Here is a 6011-nt window from a genome sequence, read left to right as displayed (position 1 = left end):
GGGCCTGGGCTTTTATTTTTGGGCAGATGTTTGATTACAGTTTCAATTTCCTCCATAGTGATGGGGGTGTTTAGATATGCTACATCCTCCTTACTTAATTGTGGAAGTTATAAGGGTCCAAGAATTTATCCATTTCTTCTACATTCTCATGTTTAGTAGCATAAAGTTTCTCAAAGTAGTCTCTGATTACCCTTTGGATCTCTGCAATATCTGTCGTGATCTCCCCCTTATCATTTCTAATATGGGTTATCATGTTTCTCTCTTTATGAGTTTTGCCAATGGTCTATCAATTTTGTTTATTTTTTCAAAGAACCAAATTCTGATTTTGTTGATCTTTCAGATTATTTTTTGGTTTTCCACTTCATTGATTTCTGCTTTCATCTTTGTTATTTCCTTTTTATTTTTACCTATTTTTGGTTCCTTTTGTTGGTAATTTTCTAATTTAATGAGCTGCGTCATTAAATTATTCGGGTATGCCCCTTCCTCCTTTCAGATGTGTGCTTGTAAAGCTATAAATTTTCCTCTCAGGACCACTTTTGCTGTGTCCCATAGATTCTGGCATTTTTTCTTCATTATCATTTGTTTCCTGGAAAGTTTTGATTTCCTCTTTGATTTCATCTGGACCTACTGGTTGTTCAGTAGCAGGCTGTTTAATTTCCAATTGTTAAAGTTTTCCTTCTGTGTGCCTTTGTAGTTAACATGTAGTTAACATGTAGTTAACAGTTAATTTCAGAGCCTTGTGGTCAGCAAAGGTAGCCTGAAAAATTTCTATCCTCTTGATTTTATGAAGGTATGTTTTATGTGTCGGCATGTAGTTTATCCTGGAGAATGACTCACGCACATTGCAGAAGAATGAGTATCCAGGTTTTTTTGGGTGAGTGTCCTATATATATCTACTAGTCCTCTTTCTTCCATTACTCTTTTCAGGGCTAGTATGTTTTTGTTGGGTTTCATTCTGTTGACAGGGCCGTGTTGAGGTCTACTACAATTATTGTGTTATTATTGATCTCTTTTTTTCAGATTTGTCAGTAATTGTATTAGATAATTTACTGGTCTCTCATTGGCTGCATATATGTTTAATAGTCTGATTTCTTCCTGTTGCACATATCCCTTGATTAGTACATAGTGTCCATCTTTGTCCCTTACAACTTTTCTGAGTATTAATTTGGTGTCATCAGATATTAATATGGCCACCCCAGCTTTTTAAGGGTGTTGTTTGCTTGAATGATTTTCTTCCAGCCTTTTATTTTGAGTCTATGTTTGTTCTGACTATTCAGGTGTGTTTCTTGTAGGCAGCAGAAGGTTATATTCATCTTTTTGGCCCATTTTGCCACTCTGTGTCTTTTATTTGGTGAATTTAGTCCATTGACATTGAGGGAGATGATTGTCATAGGATTTACTGTCATCTTTGTAGATATGTTTGCTGTGTTTGTTGGTCTCTCTTGTCTTAAAGTAGACCTTTCAGTTTTTCCTTTAAGGCTGGTTTATCATCTGTGAAGTTTCTGAGCTGTTGTTTATCCATGAAGCTATGTATCCTTCCTTCAAACCTGAACGTGAATCGGACTGCATGCAGTATTCTTGGAGAGGCATTCATTTCATTCAGTCTTGTAAAAATATGGAACACTTCAAGAATTTGCATGTCATTCTTGCACAGGGGCCATACCAATATTCTCTGTATCGTTCCAATTTTAGTATATGTGCTGCAAAAGCGAGCACCAGGAATGATTTCTTTTTTTTTTTCCTTTTTTCTTTTTTGGTTTTTGGGCCACACCCGGCGTTGCTCAGGGGTTACTCCTGGCTGTCTGCTCAGAAATAGCTCCTGGCAGGCATGGGGGACCATATGGGACACCAGAATTCGAACCAACCACCTTTGGTCCTGGATCGGCTGCTTGCAAGTTAAATGCTGCTGTGCTATCTCTCTGGGCCCAACCAGGAGCGATTTCTGAGAGCAGATCCAGAGTAACCCCTAAGCACTGCCAGGTGTGCCCCCCACACAAAAAAGAGCAGTGGCACAAGTGGTAAGGCATCTGCCTTTCCTACTCTAGCCTTAGGACAGACTGCAGTTGGATTACCCCAGTGTGGGGCCGAAAAGATATCATGGAGGTGAGGTGTTTGCTTTGTATGCAGAAGGACAATGGTTCGAACCCCAGCATCCCATATGGTCCTCTGAGCCTTCCAGAAGAGATTTCTGAGCATAGAGTCAGGAGTATCCCCTGAGCACTGCCGTGTGTGACCCCAAAACCTAAATAAATAAATAAATGATAAATGATTACCCCAGCTTCCCATATGGTCCTCCAAGCCAGGAGTGATTTCTGATCCATACCCAGGAGTAACCCCTGGATATCACTGGGTGTGGACCCCCCCAAAAAAATGTTGCATAACTTATTCATATCATGATCAACAGTTTGATAAGTACAATATATTATTTGTATGGTTTATTGATCACAATAACATCAAAGTTTGTTGCTGAATATATTATTAAACTTTGGTGTTATGTTGGAATATTTTTCTTCTTCAGAATTATAAATTAATTATGAGAACTATCTGAAGAAATGGCTGTGACTCATTTGTTATAAAAACTGAGAGTTAACTTATGGAACAATTGTTGGGGGAAATAGTATATTAAGTAGAAGAATTAAAATAATACCTAACCAGTATTAAGGGAATAAAGAGAGATATATTGAACTGAAATATTGAGAAAATAGGCAGTAATAACAGACAGCTTAGTGTACTATTGATTGTAATGTGTAGATTTATTGCTTGAGTGTTATCCTTGTGTTCAGCTATCAAGTAATTGTGATGACCTTTGGCTTGCTGGCTTCCCAGAGGTGACAGCTGCCATCTGCAGCCTGCTTCAGCTGCCTGTATTTCACAACACCATGTTTGTGTTCATTCCGACCCTGCCATGGATGAGGTGGCAGCAAGGTGGAGTCATCACAAGAGAAAGTGCATTTTGTCCAGGGCGTTGAGAAGCCCCTTGTGTCTTATTGAGCTAGTCAAACTTCTTCTAAAAACTGTGCTGCTTTACCTGCCAGTTTTATTAGTACTAACCAGAGTTAATAGAACAAAGGACTTGAAGGACATGGTTGATATAATTAGGGAATCCCCCCCCTTTTTTTGTTAAAAAGAACCGTGGATGGGGAAATATAGGGATGCACTTATTTGATGAAGTAATCTGTCCTTAAAGAACAGAAAGGGAGATGGTGGTCTGTGGCTGCTGATTGGAATCATCAGTCAGTAAGTGATTTGAAGAAGCCGATTCATGTGATCTATATGGTTGACAGTATTAATTATCTCTCATAACATGGATCTGAAATGATACAGGAGGGAAATGGAGGAAATATTCAGAGGACAAAAGGGAGATGTTAGAGGTCTAGAAAAAAGTTTGTGCTTACAACATGGACAGACAGACACACATATCTGGTTGATCAGTGTCCTTGATAGGCTACAGCAGGTTGACAGGCCCAGGGCCTCTCAAAGGGTGCCTATGGCAAGGGTGGTGGTCACTGGCATCTGGGACCTGTTCTGAGTCTTTACCTTGCTCCACTTCACTGCTTGATTCTGTCCCGCCTGAGGAACTTCAGTTAGTTGAGGTCGAAGGTTAAATGGGAGGAACCTAAAAGATTGGGAGCAAAGTGGGGCCTTTTACTGGTACGCCGCCTGGTCTGCTTATAGTAGCAGCTTCTGCACTTTTCTCTCCTTTCACAATATAAATCTATACAGTCTCCTTCCCTCCAATGCTGTGCAACAATTTCCTAGGGTTGTTTTTCTCAATGGCTATCCCGCTTAATGTCATTTCTGTTAATGAGTTAGGAACCATTCTGAACATTGAACCATTTAACAGTACCTAAGACATGTATTGCCGACACTCGCCTATCAACTCTGCGCCGCTCTTTCTGCTGGGCCCTGTACTGACCCTGAAAAAGTCTTAAGTGAGAATTATTACTATTATATCCTGCATGCATTTGTCAGACATAATTAATGCATTTTCACTTAGCCTGCTGAGTCCAGTACGGGTCTTAGGAAAGTCTTTTGAGTAAGGATTCTTTACTACTGTAAAAACACTCTTACTTTCTTGGAGCATGTACAAGGGAGAAATTTTAACACATATGCCACGTTCAATTCATCTTGAATAATTTTAGGAAATATCCCAGAGCAGCATGAGGCAACTCAGCAGGAGGATTATGGGAAACACTCTAGTAAAGTAGAGCACATTCAGTGCAGTAAAAGAGGGCTGTCATGACTATATCGATTTTGTAATTTAGTCTGTACCCTGGAAAACATTTTACCACATTCACTGTTTTGAAGTCACTGTTTTTGTGCCCACCCAGGTACACCATTCTGTGGACCTGGATGATTTGTTTTCCAGGGTGGTGGCTGCTGCCTGCAGCCTGCTTCCAGCCATCTGCAGTCTATGGGATTCACCATGCTTGTCTGCAAGCTGACCCTGGAATGGACGGATCTGCAACAAGGCATCACACAAGAAACCAGATGGAATGATTGGGGGGGGGGGTGAGCAGCCACTTGGATTCTCCTGAGCCACCCAAGCTTCTTTCTTCTTCTGAAAACTGAGCTGCTTTCCTGTTACTCTTATTAGCCAGAATAAACAGAACAAAGAGATCACCTGAGGGGCGAGGTTGGCATAATTAAGGGTGCTTGTGCTAATTATCTCACAAAAGGTGAAAGGAAAAAGAAAAAGATGATTTTACAAGTATCCTTAATTTTATACAAGTAATGATTTTATTCTATTCCAATGTCATGATGATTCACTTTGAGGATATCCATGTGAAATCATGGTCAGCAGTATTTTTACCACTATTTCACATCACTTGAGAGATGCTTGGGAAGCATAGGACTCTTGGTATGTCTGTGCTGGGAAGCATAGCAAGAGAATAAAGTTACCCGACTTTCAATTGTAGTTGGACAGGGCTGAGTTGGGCAATTGAGGAAATTCCAAAATTCACTTTTATTTTATTCTCCCTCTCCGGGATAAAACAATTAGTGTGCTTTTATAAGAGGGGTCTCTGGAGTCCTGATGGATTGTATTGCTTAAACATTAGTTGTATCAGTTATTGTTTTCAATTTATACCGTTTACCCAAAATATTTAAGAGAAAATCATAAGAAATAAGGATGAAACAAGAAAGGTTGGGGTGAAACTCAGTAAATTACGGTTCCCACTTTGTGAGGATTATTTTTGTTTATTTGTTTTGGGTTTTTCTGACCACACTTGTAAGTGTTCAGGGTTACTCCTTTTATTTTGGAGGGCGCAAACTCTGTGTTGCTCAGGGGTTACTCCTGGCTCTAATCTCAGAAATTATTCCTGGAAGGCTCAGGGTAACATACGGAATTCCATTGATCTAACTTGGGTTGTCTGCATGCAAAGCAAAAGCTCTCCTTGCTGTGTTATCGCCCTAGCCCCATGAAAGTTCTTTTTTATTAATTCTGGGAGCAATGTTTATTAATTAAAACTATATTTTATAGTTTACAAAGAAACTAATTAACAACAAAAGTATAATTGACCTTCAAATCCTCAGTGAGCCCAAGGCTTCACATCTCTCCAGAATTCTGAAGTGTTCTCCCAGCAAGAGGTGGTGGCTGAGGTGCATGTGTTCATGGAGAAGACCTGCAAACCTTTTGTGCAGGATTTAGAGACCAAGAAATTCCACAGAGTCAAAGATTATGGTCTCCTTTGGAAATTTCATTCCTCATGCCACACTGTCTTTGTATTCCTTTCCTACCCCCAAATTTCATCTCCAAGGCAAGTCTTCAGTTTATCGCCAGGAGAATCTAATTTTTTTAATTTCAGGATCATGATTACATATATGACTGTAGTTGTGTTTCAATCATAAAAAGAACATCCCTCTTCACCAGTGCAACATTCCCATCACCAATGCCCTCCATTCCTGCCTGACTTTGAGACAGGCATTCTACTTCTCTCACTCATTAACATGGTCATGATAGTTAATGTAGTCATCTCTGTAACTAAACTCACCACTCTATGTGGTGAGCA

General features: G+C 39.8%; 1 non-coding gene across 1 annotated transcript; it reads right to left on the bottom strand.

Moving 5' to 3' along the window:
- Positions 1 to 1609: 1609 nt before the first annotated feature.
- On the bottom strand, positions 1610 to 1716 carry LOC126000275 (U6 spliceosomal RNA). The gene has a single exon (XR_007492629.1). It is a non-coding gene; the product is annotated as a U6 spliceosomal RNA (small nuclear RNA).
- Positions 1717 to 6011: the final 4295 nt, after the last annotated feature.

Source organism: Suncus etruscus, chromosome X, assembly GCF_024139225.1.
Source record: "Suncus etruscus isolate mSunEtr1 chromosome X, mSunEtr1.pri.cur, whole genome shotgun sequence".
NCBI lineage: Eukaryota > Metazoa > Chordata > Mammalia > Eulipotyphla > Soricidae > Suncus > Suncus etruscus.
Note: the sequence above shows the minus strand (reverse complement) of the source record. Positions and strands in the feature narration are given on the sequence as shown.